General features: G+C 38.6%; 1 long non-coding RNA gene across 2 annotated transcripts; it reads right to left on the minus strand.

The window, feature by feature from the left end:
* Positions 1-1,127: 1,127 nt before the first annotated feature.
* On the minus strand, positions 1,128-12,660 carry LOC133066428 (uncharacterized). 2 transcript variants are annotated; one of them, XR_009695136.1, is made up of 5 exons: positions 12,586-12,660; positions 10,861-10,952; positions 5,552-5,744; positions 4,323-4,510; positions 1,128-1,723 (listed from the first exon to the last, which is right to left on the minus strand). It is a non-coding gene; the product is annotated as an uncharacterized LOC133066428 (long non-coding RNA). The 2 variants fall into 2 exon arrangements; XR_009695135.1 differs by lacking the exon at positions 1,128-1,723 and adding an exon at positions 3,012-3,975.
* Positions 12,661-15,828: the final 3,168 nt, after the last annotated feature.

Consider the following 15,828-nt stretch of genomic DNA (forward strand, 5'->3'; position numbering starts at 1 on the left):
TTGTGTGGTAGTTTGAACATTCTTTGGCATTGCCCTTCTTTGGGATTGGGATGAAAACTGACCTTTTCCAGTCTTGTGGCCACTGCTGAGCTTTCCAAATTTGCTGGTATATTGAATGCAGCACTTTTACAGCATCCTCTTTTAGGATTTGAAATAGCTCAACTGGAATTTCATCACCTCTACTAGCTTTGTTTGTGGTGATATTTCCTAAGGCCCACTTTACTTCACATTCCAGCCAGGATGTCTGGCTCTAGGTGAGTGATCACATCATTGTATACTAATAAGCATTATTTAGAAACTAAACCATGGACACAACAAACCTAGGAAAAATGTATAGCAAATTTGAGAACAGATTAATATATTGTTACATAAAAAGCTATTAAATTTCGAGAAAATCCTCTCCAACAGCTTTGATGGGCAAAAGCCATGAAAGACATATCACAGAGGATGTGATATGATAACAGAAAAATTTCAACTTCTCCAGAAATCAATATACTATCTTTTGCTGAGCAAACTAGTTGAAATTAAAGAAAAAATTTGCAATATCCATGGCTAAGGAGTATGTGATGAAACAAGGTACTATATTTCTGGTGAGAATATAAAGTTGGTATAATCCTTTTGGAAAGCATTTTGACAATATGTGTCAAGGATATAAAAAATCTTCATGCTTTTTGATAATTTCACTTCGAGGATCTACATTTAGAGAATAATCCTACATGAAGAAAAATACAATATGCTAAATGATATTTGTCAAAATATAGTCTGTATGGTTGCAAACCACCTAAATATTCAACACAAGAGAAATTATAGTATACTTATCTGATGAAATATGATATAACAAATATGACTTGATGACTCCCATAAACACAGCATGGAGGAAAACATATAAGCATGTTGTAGAATACAAACTGTATGATATTAATTATGTAGAGTCTGAAACATGCAAATGTTACTACATATGACTTGGGGATACATACGTATGTGGTAAAAGTATAGAGAACTGTAAGAACTGAATAGTCACAGAATTTAAGAAAGTAGTTATGCTACAGAGAGAATGATCACACAGAGGTATGAATTGTATTGTAAAGATTTATTTATTTTATTTTTTATCTTTTAAATAGCTTTATTGGAATATAATTTATATATCATAGAATTCCACTTTTTATGTTTATTTTATTTATTTACTTATGGCTGCAACATGAGGCTTGCAGTATCTTAGTTCCCTGACCAGGGATTGCACCAGTGGCCCCTGCAGTGGAAGCCAGAGTCCTAACCACTGCACCGCCAGGGAAGTCCCTCCACTTTTAATTTTCCTTTCTTTAAACACTTTGTGTGTATTTACATTTGACGAAAGTCCTGGGGAGTGTATATATGGCACTGTGCGGCAAGGGAGCTTCCTTTTTCCAGGGCTGCAGATAGAAGTCATTCTAAAAAAATACTTTTGTACATTATTCCAATAGCTTACACTTGTCAAGTTTATTCAAGTACAGATGAATAATAAAAAGCAGTGAAGATATTTTACACAGAGACAAATCAGTTTTTAAACAATAAAGGTTATATTAACATGGTTAATACTTAGTTAAAATGCTATGTAACATTTGTAAACACATATAAGCATTTACTGACTGCTTACTGCGTGTCATATTCCCTGGTGGCTCAGACGGTAAAGAATCTGCCCGCAGTGCAGGAGACCTGGGTTTGATTCCTGGGTTGGGAAGATCCCCTGGAGAAGGAAATGGCAACCACTCTAGTATTCTTGCCTGAAAAATCCCATGGACAGAGAAACCTGGCAGTCTAGAGTCCTTTGGGTCACAAAGAGTCAGACACGACTGAGCAACTTAGCATGCATGCATTCATACACTGTCCTAAGCAATTTAGTACTGTGCCACTTCATTTGATTTTTACAAGAACCACATCAGACAGGTACCATTATTATTCCCATTTTCTGGATGAGGAAATTAAGGCAATTGGTCCAAACTTGTATAGCTAATAAGTGACAGAACTATGATTGGAAGTGATTTAGGCCAGCTCAAAATTGTGCTGTCAACCATTATGCTAAGCTGCTTTTCCCTAAAGTAGTACAGGGAATTAAACTGTGGCTTTAAAATATGAAATTGCATTTTTTTCTGAGTCATCTATACACCCTGTACATGGAAGTTAGTGTGAAAATTAAATGCAGATTGAGCTTTCAAATTCCAGACCACTTCTCACTATCTTGAAGCTTAACCTGGTTTTTACTTATATTTTACAACCACCCCTGCCCCCCCAGTTTTGCTGATTAAGCTTATCTGTGTTGTGCTTCTTTTCATTACTTCTAGATCTAATAAGGGTTTCCCTGGTGGCTAAGCTGGTAAAGAATCTGCCTGCAATGTGGGAGACTTGGGTTCAATCCCTGGGTTGGGAAGACCCTCTGGAGAAGGGACCTGGAGAATATCACCTCCAGTATTCTGGCCTAAAGAATTCCATGGACTATTCCATAGGGTTCCAAAGAGCAGCTTGCAGTATGAAATACTGCCATTGTTTGGGGGAAGGAAGTATGTTTCAATTTGGGGCCGTTTCATTAGAATGAAAAAGCAATTTCATAAGGAACAGTTTTTATATAACAGATGCAAGCACTTCCCTGTTTCAAAGCTCAGCCTTGTTTTTTCTCTAGAAGAAGAGAGAAATGACTTTGCTGTTCATTTTCACTTCTAGATTTATGAATGTATATTTGAATAACTCTTGGCCATATTGTTAGGCATGAAATAGCAAATTAAAAGAAACATAGGTTTTTTAACAGGAAGATATACTTGTTTTTATTATTTAGGCTTTAAAAGTATTTAGTGTTTTTGAACAGCTAAATGGTATTCAGAAGTCAGTATGAAAGACGCAGAAGGGCATTCAGTGAAAAATGAGTCCCCTTGCTTTTTTATTCTGCCCTTGACAGAAGTGACCGCTGTAACCATGTTATTACTGTGCTGTGGGAGGGGTTTTATCTTCATAAAAGCACCTTGTCCTTTTCAGCTTCTTAGACTACTTTATTTATTCACTTTTTATTGATGTATAGTTGATTTGCATAGACTTATTTTTTTCACTTACAAATATCTATTGGGCAATGATGACATATTAGGTCCTGTGATTTTTTTTCCATTAATTTTAATTGGACTATTGTTGCTTTACAATTACAATGTTGTTAGTTTCTACTGTACATCAAAATGAATCAGCCATACATATACATATATCCCCTACACAGACGTAATTTTAAACGACTGCCCCTACTTGTTTTGTTTCAGCACTTCAATGGTAATAGTCCACTGCTTTATGTTGTCTTTTCCTCGCAATAATAGGCCATCAGATATTGTATTGTCGTTCTATGGTTTATTTCTTAAGCTCTGTGAGGATACATGCATTTCATTCTATTCATTCCTTATGTCTTTTTGTATGAAATATTTCATGATAAACTTAAAATGTTATGTAACTATCACAAAGTTACATATAAAGCAAATATGATAACATGGAAAACATTTGTGCTATAACATTAAACTAAAATTCAGAATGATTACAACTATGTAAAAGGCACCAAAAAGACTGACAGAGGAAGACCTCTCCAAATTAACACATTTCCCTTTGAATGGCAGTATTATTATTCCTTATTTTTAAAAAGTATTTCATTTGCTTTCCTTTATGATTGGCAATATACTAGAACTTAAAAATAGTTAACCTATTTTTAAAAACAAGCACAACATATTTATTAGATATTAAGCCATTTGTACTATGATTACATTTGATTATTTAAAGGTTTTTTTATGTAGAACATTTTAAAAATCTTTATTTGAATTTGTTATAATATTTCTTCTGTTTTCTGCAAGATCAAACCAGTCAATCCTAAAGGAAATCAGTCCTGAATGTTCATTGAAAGGACTGATGCTGAAGCTGAAACTCCAATACTTTGGCCACCTGATGCGAAGAACTGACTCACTGGAAGAGACCCTGATGCTGGGAGAAAGATTGAAGGCAGGAGGAGAAGGGGACAACAGAGGTTGAGATGGTTGATGGCATCATCGACTCAATGGACATGAGTCTGAGCAAACTCTGGGAGTTGGTGATGGACAGGGAAGCCTGGTGTCCTGCGTCCATGGGGTTGCAGAGAGTCGGACACGACTGAACACCTGAACTGAACTGAATTTCTGTTTTATGTTTTGGTTTTTTAGCCATAAGGTATGTCGGATCTCAGCTCCCTGACCACAAAACTGGAACCTCCTGCATTGGAAGGTGAAGTACTAACTACCGGACCACTAGGGAAGTCCCATCACATTTGATTTGTAAGTTAATGTTCTGCTTACCTTGGAATTCAGCATCCTGCGTGAGCTGTAGGAGAATGGGGAGGACAAAGATGGATTTCACTGGTACCCAAGCTGGTTGACAGAGGAGTGTGAAAGTTGGGTGAACGAGGGTTGCTGCTACAGATTCTTGAAGTTTATAAGATGATTGAAGTTTGCTTCCAGTGAGACTTGAGGGAGCAGCAAATTTCCTTAGACCCAAAATGTGAAATGTGAAAAAGTCAAGGTTAGTATTGAAATTGAGGCTCTGAACTCAAGTTTAGATATTAGAATATTTTCATAATTCCCAGTGACTCTTAGACCTCTAGAATGGTCCACGTTTTGAGAGCATCTGCTTTAACTTCCTCATGTGATAACTGAGCAAATGAAATGCCAGCCAAGTAAGCAAAAGAATCAAGTATTTCTACTTCCTTAATTGTATTAGTTCCTGTGTCAAACCCAAACCAAACAGTGTCCTAAAATTTTCACAGGAAAATAGACTAAAAATTCCTTGACCTGCTCTTTGCTAGTCATAGAAAATCCTTGACAATCTGGCTCCAAATTCTCTAACTTATCCCACACGAATCCTCCAGAAATGTGTGGAATTTCTGCTACACTCTGCTTTCCAACCTCCCTATCTGTGTTGACACCTCTGTTTCCCTCATCAATAAGGCCCGGTCCTTTTCTCTGCCTATTTAAGACAATTCATCTTTCAAGCCACAACTAAAACACTTGGTGAGTTGGTTACTGTCCAGATGCAACATAGTGAGTGGCTTGATTTGCTTGATGGATGTGGAAATAAAGTAGAATGCAAAATAACTTGTGTTACAGGATTAGAGGTGGGAAGAATGATGAAGCCACAGGGAATAATAAAAATAATATAATGGCAATGATAACTACTAACATTTATTGCATGCTTACTATGTGCTATGCCCTGTGTTAACCATTTTTATATTTGCTGTCATACTAATTCCAACTCATTGGAAAAAACCCTGATGCTGGGAAAGACCAAGGGCAGGAGGAGAAGGGGATGACAAAAGATGAGATGGTTGGAGGGCATCGTTGACTCAATGGACATGAGTTTGAGCAAACCTCGGGAGATAATGAAGGACAGGGAAGGCTGACGTACTGCAGACTATGGGGTCACAAAGAATTGGACATGAATGAGTGACTGAAAAACATCACACAATAATATTCTCGAAGACAGTAAAATAGTCTATCAGGTTTGTATTACATGTAATAGAGAACCCTACAAGAGTTTAAAGAAGTCCAGTGTTTTTTTTTCCTCTCTTCTTTCATTTAATAAGGACTCCTCCAGTCCAGTTTTTGTATGACTCAATGACATCACCAAGAATCCTATCTTCTTTCTTCACTCTTCTCAGCATATGTCTTTCATTTTCCCAGTCATAATGGCACTGATACTTCTCCAGACATTGCATCTGCCTCCTGGAAAGAAAGGACATGAATATCTCTTTTCAAGAACCTCCATCACATCTTTTTGGTCAGAACTATGTCTCGTGGTCCCCTCTAGTTGCAAAGGAGGCTATGAGATCACTAAATAAAAATGTGTCAATAAAGAGGAAAGAATGAATATTTTGGAAGACAACCCAAAATATCATCCTCATTTTACAGTTGAGACAGATAAGGCATAAGAATGCTTAGAAATACTGTTGGAAGTAGGTCTGTCAGCAGAGCCCAAGTTATCAAGCTTGTACATTACATGGCACTATTATTTAATGGCTTTGGTCCTGCTCTCAGTTAAGATGGGGTGCAAATGATTGGAACACACTTTGTGCTACCTTTTCCTTCTTTGGCACCTTCTCTTTCTCTTTGCTGTTGTCTTTCCCCCTCAGATCTCAGAGAGGAGGCTACAGTTTTTAGTTAGGGCCAGAGGGAGGAAACCCAGTATAGTTCATCATCTTCTTTCCCACTTGAAATTCTCAATATTGTTTTTGAAAACAAGAGGATGATTTGATGAATCTGGTAAATGATTAAGGGTGAAGCTTGACACAGAGTCCAACAAAATATTAAGGTTTTGATCACAAGGTGTTTGGGTCATAGAAGATACATATAAATGAGAAAGGGGAATTGCTAAATTTCTTGTGTTAAGTTTCAGACGTTGGCAAAACTTCCAGATAAGACTTATGGACATGGGGAGAAGGGAGGAGAGGGTGAGATATATGGAAAGAGTAACACGGAAACTTACATCACCATATGTAAAATAGATAGCCAATGGGAATTTGCTGTATGTAAACTCAAATAGGGGCTCAGTATCAACCTAGAGGGGTGAGATGGGAAGGGAGATGGGAGGGAGTTTCAAAAGGGAGAGGGTATATGTATGCCTATGGTTGATTCATGTTGAGGTTTGACAGAAAACAGCAAATTTTGTAAAGCAATTATCCTTCAATAAAAAATAAAAAACTTCCAGATAGATATTGATTGTCATGAGTGAGTCAATCATAAGAAGCAGAAGATATTGTGAATATTTGACCATACTTTAATTTAAAAAATGCATTAAAAAAAGAAAGCAGAAGAGAAGAAAAGTAAGGTGAATGTATGAAAAAGCAATGATATTACCTCACTGGAATAATAAAATAAATTTGTTTTGCTTATTTCTAAACTTGTTTGTAACAAGGCTTTATATGCCTGAGGATGAACAAAGAGGGTAATATTTCATTCTTGAATATAATGAAACAATGACTTTTTTTTTTAAAGGAGCATCATTAATTTATATCTATTCTGCACTTGGGGAATAGACAGCATCTTGTGAAACTCTGTGAACAATTCTATGGACTGGGGCAGGGGATGGAAGAAATAGAAAAGTAAGGAATTCAATCAGAGAGTTCCCGTGATGTATGGTATTTATAAAATCAACTTCAGACCTCCCAACAGTGGGGGAGAATGTTTCTTTTCATCTCATGAATATATTCTTTACTCTGAGTGTGGCGAAAGTCAACGCTGTGAGTGTCTACTTTCCTGTCTTCATCAGACAGTAGGATATATTGACAAACATAGTATTAGAATCATCTTAATAGGTGAAATTTTCCAAGCTCTGCATAGGATCCTCTTTGGACATATTTTTTGCTATTACTTTAAGTGTGGTCCATGGGCCAGCAGTAACACCATCACCTTAAATTTTGTTAAGAATGCAGACTCTCAGAGTCGACCTAGACCTTCTGAATTATAACCTGCATTTTAAACAGGATCCCCACATGATTTGTGAATTAAAATTTGGTAAACATTGAGGGAGCCAATTAAGAAAGCACATGGAATGCAACAGAAAAGCCTTTTGGTTTTTAGTAATTGTTATAAGGCAGTGATTACTTGTCTTCACGGGATCTTGGACTGCAGGAAACTATGAGATCTCCCTTCACAACAAATGCACCTGAGATCTTGAACATGGTACTTTGCCTAAAAGTTTTTAGAGGAATCCACAGTCTCAAGGCTAAAAGCCAGGATCTTATTTTCCTTTTCTAACCTGGGGAAACACTTTCCAACCACTGACATGCGAGTGGGCTGATTAACTATGGCATGAACACAAGCTGAATGTGTGCGTGACTTCTGCGTGAACAAACAAAACTAAAAAGTACTTTTTCTAGAAACTTAGTCGCCAGCCATGACTATGTTTGCAGGTATTAGTGATTAATGTTTCTTCCTGGTGAGGAAATGAAAAAATTTAAACATAAAAAGCATTTAATTTTTGTCTTGACTGAAATGAAATCTGATGCCAGACTAGAGTTTGAAAGCAGCCTTGAGAAGAAAGAATCCTGCTTAAATCCCAGGCCCTTGGTTGGTGATTTTAATACGACAAGAGAGAGAAGTTAAGAGAATATTTACATTCTGTGACCACAGAAGCAGAGTTAAAAAAAAAAACACTGGGAAGGAGCAGGAAAGGTCTTAAATTTAAATCTATACAGGACCTGTCTCTTGTCAATATTTACTGAGCAGGAACAAAAGGCTTAAACAACGTCCACACTCACTTTTCTAGCCAATGGGACTGAGCTTCCTCTCAGTCTTTAAAATTAGGCCTCCACGGCCCTGGTAACAGTAATGCTGTGTTTTATTCTTCTTTATCATCATATGTGCTGGAAAAATTCCACCCCAATTTTTTTTCATCTGATTTGCATCAGCAATATCTATTTCTGAGGATTATTCATGGATTACCCATCAATATTCAGAACAACATTTCTATGGATCTTAATCTTTGCTATATTTGGCTTAGTGTTTTGTTTTCTAAAAAAAATTTCCATTTCCTTTCTGCCACTCAGCATAAGACTAACCCCAGTTTACTGTTTGGTTGGCCAACGTATTTGCAATCTCACTTAGGTCAAAAGGGGCCATCCACATGAAAGGCTCAGCAAGCTGAAGCTATACAGAGAGAAAGGCTTAACTCAAAATAGAAATTGTCCTGCGCTTTTTTTTTTTTTTAATTAAGCTTTAAGCAACCCGAAAAGGGTGCTCTGAATGTTTCACTGTGGAAATTCTTAGAAAGTATTTTTCTTTAATGTTTTCTGGGAGTTTTTTGAAAACGTCATTCACAGCAAAGCTTACTTGAGTGAAGTTGGTGGTGGTGGTGATTTTGTTGTTTCTTTTTTCATTTTGCTCCCCATTCCTACTTTTCCCATCAAATTCTGCAGTTGTTGTTCTTGCTATCTGTGGTCTTGTCCTGTCATTTTCTCCCATAATCGTTCAGCAAGAGGGGAAGCCAAATCATAAACAGGAGAAGAAAGTTGGCTAACAGCCACAGTGTGTTTAAAACAGTCTACATGTAATACAGCTCTTGGCTTCTGCTTAGAAAGTGACCTCTCATAAGCAACCAGCAAGGCAGTGACTCCAATGGCTTAGCCACAAGTCAAGGCACACAGGGTCTCCCCCGATGGCTTAGCGGGTAAAGAACCTGCCTGCAATGCAGGAGACAGAGGAGACGCAGGTTCCATCCCTGGGCTGGGAAGATCCCCTGGAGAAGGAGATGACAACTCACCCCAGTATTCTTGCCTGGGAAATCCCATGGCCAGAAGAGCCTGGTGGGCTACAGCCCATGGGGTCACAGAGAGTCGGACATAGCGAGTGAACAACAACATCAAAATCACACAGGGGGCTTGGGCGCTGCTACCTACAAACGGCTTTGGAACCAAACGACAGTGATCGGAGAACAGAGCGTTGTAGACTGCACAGCTGTGTTTCCTGCTGTCAGGGAGGAATGCACAGAGGATTAAAAGTAACCATGGTTAAAAAAAAAAAAAAAGTAACCATGGTAAGTGGGCAGACCACAGGCAACCTGCTAAAGCAGGTTGGGGTACCTGGAGCAGAGACCTTGCCACTGGGACTCAGAAAGTCCTCTGAATGACTGAGCCATCGCATGTCTTTTTTTTTTTTTTCTGTTTTCTGGCCACGCTGCGCAGCATGCAGGATCTTAGTTCCCCAACTGGGGATTGAACCCGTGCCCGCTGCAGGGGAAGCATGGTGTCTTAACCACTGACTGCCAGGGAAGTCCCTCAGACACGTCTCACTTCTTGAGGGACAGAGCCAAGTGTGTAGCAGGCCCTCCATATCTACATATTTTTCTATGATGCTTCTTAATGATTTTTTTACTGTTAAGGAAAACTATTAATTTGTATTTAACTAATGTGAACTCGCCTGCCAATGCAGGAGATGTGGGTTTGATCGCTGGGTCGGGAAGTTCCCCTGGAGAAAGGAAATTGCGACCCACTTCAATATTCTTGCCTGGGAAATTCCATGGATAAAGGAACCTGGCGGGATACAGTCCGTGGCCTCACAAAGAGTCCGACATGACTGAGCGACTAAACAACAACAACATTGTGTGTGTGGTCACTACTTCAAACTCTCTTATAGACCCAATTGTGTATCAATGGATAGCTTCTGGACTTCTGCACATAACCCTGACTTTTTCCCTTCTTTCCAACAATTATCTTGTTTTTGTCTTCTATTTTATTGCACTGATTTGAGCTACCAGGGCAGTGCTAAATAATTGCAATTCATGTGACATAGCTGTTCTCTCCTTTTTAACAAAAATATTGTGGTCAATTATCATAAGTTATATACTATAGCAGGTTGAATTGTATCCATGGTAAAGAATACACCTGCAATGCAGGAGATGGGGGTTTGATCCCTGGGTCAGGAAGATCCCCTGGAGAAGAAATGGCAACCCACTCCAGTATTCTTGCCTGGGAAATTCCATGGATAAAGGAACCTGGCGGGATATAGTCCACGGGGTCGCAAAGAGTCAGACACGACTTAGTGACTAAACAACAACAACAAAAAGATATGCTAAAGTCCTAAGCTTTGTTACCTGTGAATATTGACCTTACTTGTTGCTGTGATCAGATGAAGATGAGCCCTAAATCCAGCAATGGTTGTCCTCTTAGGAGGAGATTTGGATATACACATGTACTCACAGGGGGAAGACATTCATGAGACAGCAGAGGCAGAGATTGGGGTGATGATGCTACAGGCCAAAGAATGTACGGATTGTTAGCCCCCAGCAGAAGCTGAGATGAACCAAGGAAGAATCCTTTCCCAGAGCCTTCAGAGTGAAACTGACCTTGCCAGTACCTTGTCTTCAACCTTCTAGCCTCCAGGACTGTGAGAGAACAGGTGTCTATTGGATCAAGCCATTCAGTTCATGGTAATTTTCTGTTTTAAAACAGATATTTAAGAATAGTTCTCTTTGATTATGATATTTTAGAATATTAACGAGTACTCTTACTATCTATTGAATACTTGCTAAATATGTATTTTAGTTTTAAAGTGTCTTTATATATTTTTATGCACATAGATTATCTTATATAAATTCACAAATATGAAAATATGATAACATGATAGCCTGGATTTTATGTTTTTAAATTTTTTCAGCCTCTTCCTCAGTTTTTTTTTTTTTTTTTTTTAATTTTTGGCCACACCCCAGGGCAGAAGTGACCTTAGTTCCCCGTCCAGAGATGGAACCCATGCCCCCTGAAGTGGAAGGCAGAGTCTTAACCATTGGACTGCCAGGGAAGTACTGTGCTTTTAACATTGTAGTCTTTTTCTTGCTTGGCAGCCTCCTCCTCTTCTCCACCTGCTACTTCCATCCCCCATCCACTGTACATTACCCTAGCCCATATACACAGGTAACTGTTCAGGATTTTTTTCTCCATGCTCAACCATGTACATATAACTTGTACACATATTTGCTTATATATATATGTACATAAATACATAAACACACAGACATTTTTCTCATTATTTGTTTTTCAAAAATGAAATATTACCCATGTGATGTCAGATATATGTGTCCTGAGTTATGATTTAAGTGTTGTTGTGTATTTTGTAGATGAGATTACAACCCATGACCAGCGAGTGACTCAGTTATGCAGGCAGGTCTTATCTAACCAGCTGAAAGCCTGGAAGAGCAGAGCTGGAACCGCCAGCTTTAACCCTTCCGGCTGCCCTCCTGGGCATCCCTGTGGATTTTGGACTAGAACAGCTAGTTCCTACAGGTGTGAAAGCGAATCCCGCAATAAATCCCTGAATATATGTCCCTACTGGTTCTGTTTTTCTACATGAGTCCTGACTGATACAACACACTCTTCTCACTTTGCATTCTAATTCAACAATATTTCTTAGAAATTACTCCAAGCCCAGTGACATAGCTATAGTTCATTCTATTTAATGCCTGCATGCTGTACTATGGCATGAAGGTACCATTAAAGTTTGACTATTTCCAGCTTTTTTGCCATTACAGAAAATGCTACATTAAATGCCTTATACTGGTGACTTTTTTCCTTCTAGATAGAATACCAGAAAGGGGAGTGCTGAGTTAAATGATTATGTAGGTATCTTCTGTAACATATATATATACATAATATTGATATTAATACCTTACTTTCCAAAACGAGTGGAACAACTCCAGTGCTATTCCTTACATGAAAACACTCTAACAATAGGTGCTACTGTTCTATTTTTTTCTGATGACCATGAAGTGATATAGAATAATCATTTAATTTTCATTCCCTGATGTGTAAATTGAGTATGTTTTATATAGTTTTGAGCATTTGGATTTGCTCATCTTCCTTGAAATTTTCTTAATGTACCTTGTCTATTTTACTTTTGGGCTGTTTGCCCATTCTTACAAATTTATAAGATATTACTCTGTTCTCTGTATAGCAAAAATTTTAACACATTGTTTATTGACTTTGTTTATGGTATATTAACCAACATTTTTATTTACATGCAATTAAAATATGCCTATTGTCTCCCTTATACATACATACACACATATTTGGCTTACTGGGTCTTAGCTTTGGCACACAGGATCTTCAGCCTTCCTTGCAGCATGTAGGATCTTTAGCTGTGGCATGTGACCTCTCAGTTGGGATGTGAGATCTAGTTCCCTGACCAGGGGCTGAAACCCGGCCCCCTGCGTTGGGAGGGTGGAGTCTCAGCCACTGGGCCACCAAGGAAGTCCCTCCATTACAGATTTTATCCCCCATTACAGCTCCCTGGTTTCAAATCTTGGTGAAGAAGGTTGCTGATGTCCTTAGAAGAGATGGTGTTTGTAGGCTGTCTTAGAAGATTTGTAGTGCTTTATTGTTATATTTAAACCTTTTAGTATTTTTGTGTATATTATGTTTACCTGAAAAACCAAAGCAGCTTTGGTAAATATTAATCATATTATAAACAAATGGAAATTGAATTCTCCTTTTCAAATTCATAACCAATTTAAAACATTTCTTGACTTGCAATAACTGTCAGAAATCCCCCACAATCTGAACAGCTTTACTGAAGTATAACTGACATCCATTAAACTGCACATGTTTAAAGCGGGTGCCTTAATCAGCTTTGAAAAATGTACACATCCATGACTCCACCACCACCATTGGGAAAGTGAACATACCCATCTCAGAAGCTTCCTTCGTTACCCCTCCCCCTCCTGCCTACACACAGGCAGTCAGATCTGCTTCCTATCGCTACAGTGAGCTTGACTTGTCTAGAATTTTATATAAATGGAATCATGAAGTGTGTACTTTTTTTTTTCTCGGTCTGCTCTTCACTCAGCATTTTAAGATTAATTTACATGATGGACTGTATCAATGGACTTCCCTGGTGGCTCAGATGACAAAGAACCCGCTTGCAAAGGGGAGAACTGAGTTCGATCACTGGGTCAGGAAGATCTCCTGGAGAAAGGAATGGCTACCCACTCCAGTATCCTTGCCTGGAGGATCCCATGGACAGAGGAGCCTGGTGGGCTACAGTCCATGGGGTTGCAAAGAGTTGGACAGGACTGAGCGACTAAAACTTTCACACTTTCTTTTTTTTTTTTTTCCCGTTCCTCCCGACCCCTCCACCCGCCCTCCCTCCACCCCCACTTTCACACTTTTGTGTATCAATAGTTTTTCTTAGTTAATTTCTTTTTCAAATTTATTTTTTGATGTGGACCATTTTTTAAAAAGTCTTTATTGAATTTGTTACAATATTGCTTCTTTTTTTTTTTTTTTTTAATGTTTTGATTTTTGGCCAGGAGATATGTAGGATCTTAGCTCCCCAACCAGGGATTGAACTCCCACCCAGAACTGTGTTGGAAGGCAGAGTCTTCGCCATTGGACCACCAGGGAAGTCCCAAGTTTATCTCTTTTTATTACTGGATAGTACTCCATCATGCAGATATACTACAGTATATTTACCATTCACATGTTTTTGGACATCGCCTTCAGCATCGGTTCTCATGTGTGGAGAGTAGGCTTCTCCACACACTTTACATTCGTGTTTCTTACCTGTGTGAGTTCTTCACATACAATAAGCAGTGCGATTCCACAGGCTTTCCACCCTTAGTACATTCACAGGGTGCTTCGCCTATACGAATGCTGTAATATTTAATGTGGCACAGTTTCTGCCTGAAGGTTTTTGCACATTCACTGTATTTACAGGGTATCTCTCAAATGAGATGTTTCACTTGCCATTGAATACATTCTCATCTTCATGACATGCATAGGGTTTATCTCCAGGAAGACCTCTCAAGCACCTACTAAGGCTTGACTTCAGAATAAAAACTTTCTCATCGCTACCACATTCATAAGATTTCTCTCTTGCATGCATTTGATGAATAATGAGGTTTTCCCTTTTGTCTGCAGATTTTTCACATTCATTACATTCACGGAGTTCCTTTCCAGCGTGAATGTTTTGATCTGTAATGAGGCACTCCTTCTAGGTAAAGACACTTCCACATTGATTTACACTCAGGGTAGTCTTTCCAGAGTGGACTGTCTCACACTCTGTGAGATGAGATTTGCTACGGACGTGGGGATTGCCCACTCTCTTTATACTCACAGGGTCTCTCCACATGCCCTCTTTGATTCTGAAGGAGAGATGACATTTGAATACAAGTTTTCCCACACATTTACAAGGTGTCTCCTTAGAAAGCTGAGCATGAACTTTTTCTATGACAGCTGAAGGCTTTTCCACCTTCATCACTTTTATATGATTTCCTCCTTATGTGGATTCTGAAATATAGAATGAGGAATGAGATTCAACAGAACACTTGAAATAGTGAGTGAGAGACACTTGACCCCACTCAGCGCATGCCTGAATGCACAGTCTCCAGTATGCATTTTCTCCTCGTCTCTGAGGTATTTCTTCTGGCTAAAGGTTTTCCCACACTCATTATATTCGTGAGTGTTCCTCCAGTATAAATTCCCAACATTCCTTACATTGGAATGTTTCTTTTTGGTATTCATTCTCAGGTATCTGTTGACACTGTATTTCTGAGAAGAGTCTTCCCACAATGAAGTTTCTACACGTGGAGTCAGTAGTTGTGACTCCCTGGTTCTAGAGCACAGGCTCAATAATTGTGGTATATGGGCACGCGGGATCTTCCTGGATCACAGCCTGAAACCCTCAATGAGATCACTACACGTAGGAGGAACCATATCAGGATCATTATATTCATAATTATTCTTGCTCACACAGGCTCCCTCATACTGAAATCTAAGTTATGGTCCAAAGTCTTCAAACTGAGCTACATTCATAAAATGTTTTCTTGAAGGAACAATGTTGGATGGGAAGTACTTTTCCATTTGTCATTTTTGCTTGAAAAAAAAATCAAATAATTCTTATGTTTGCTGCCAAATGGTTGCTCTTCTTCTGGCATTCCTTTCCTTCTGATCAGTTTTCTTCTGAAATGATGAGCTTTCCCTTTTTTACTCATGGACTTTGTTTTTAACCTTTGTAGAGTCCTCACTCTGTTTTTTTTTAATGCAGGTCTGTAATGCATTAAAAAAAAAAATTCTTTTTCAAACAGCATTTACAGCATTTTAGTTGTTTTTCTTTTTAAAATTTTATTTACTGAATTTTATTTTTGGCATGCTGGGTCTTCGTTGCTGTGAGGGCTTTTCTCTAGCTGTGGAAGCGGGGGCTACTGTCTAGTTGCGATGCCCAGGCATCACGATGGCTTCTCTTGTTTCAGATTGCAGGCTCTAGGGTGCTCAGGATTAAGAAGTTGAGGCATGTGGGCTTAGTAGTTTCAGCTCCTAGGCTC

This window comes from Dama dama, chromosome 2 (assembly GCF_033118175.1).
Source record: "Dama dama isolate Ldn47 chromosome 2, ASM3311817v1, whole genome shotgun sequence".
In the NCBI taxonomy this organism is placed as follows: domain Eukaryota; kingdom Metazoa; phylum Chordata; class Mammalia; order Artiodactyla; family Cervidae; genus Dama; species Dama dama.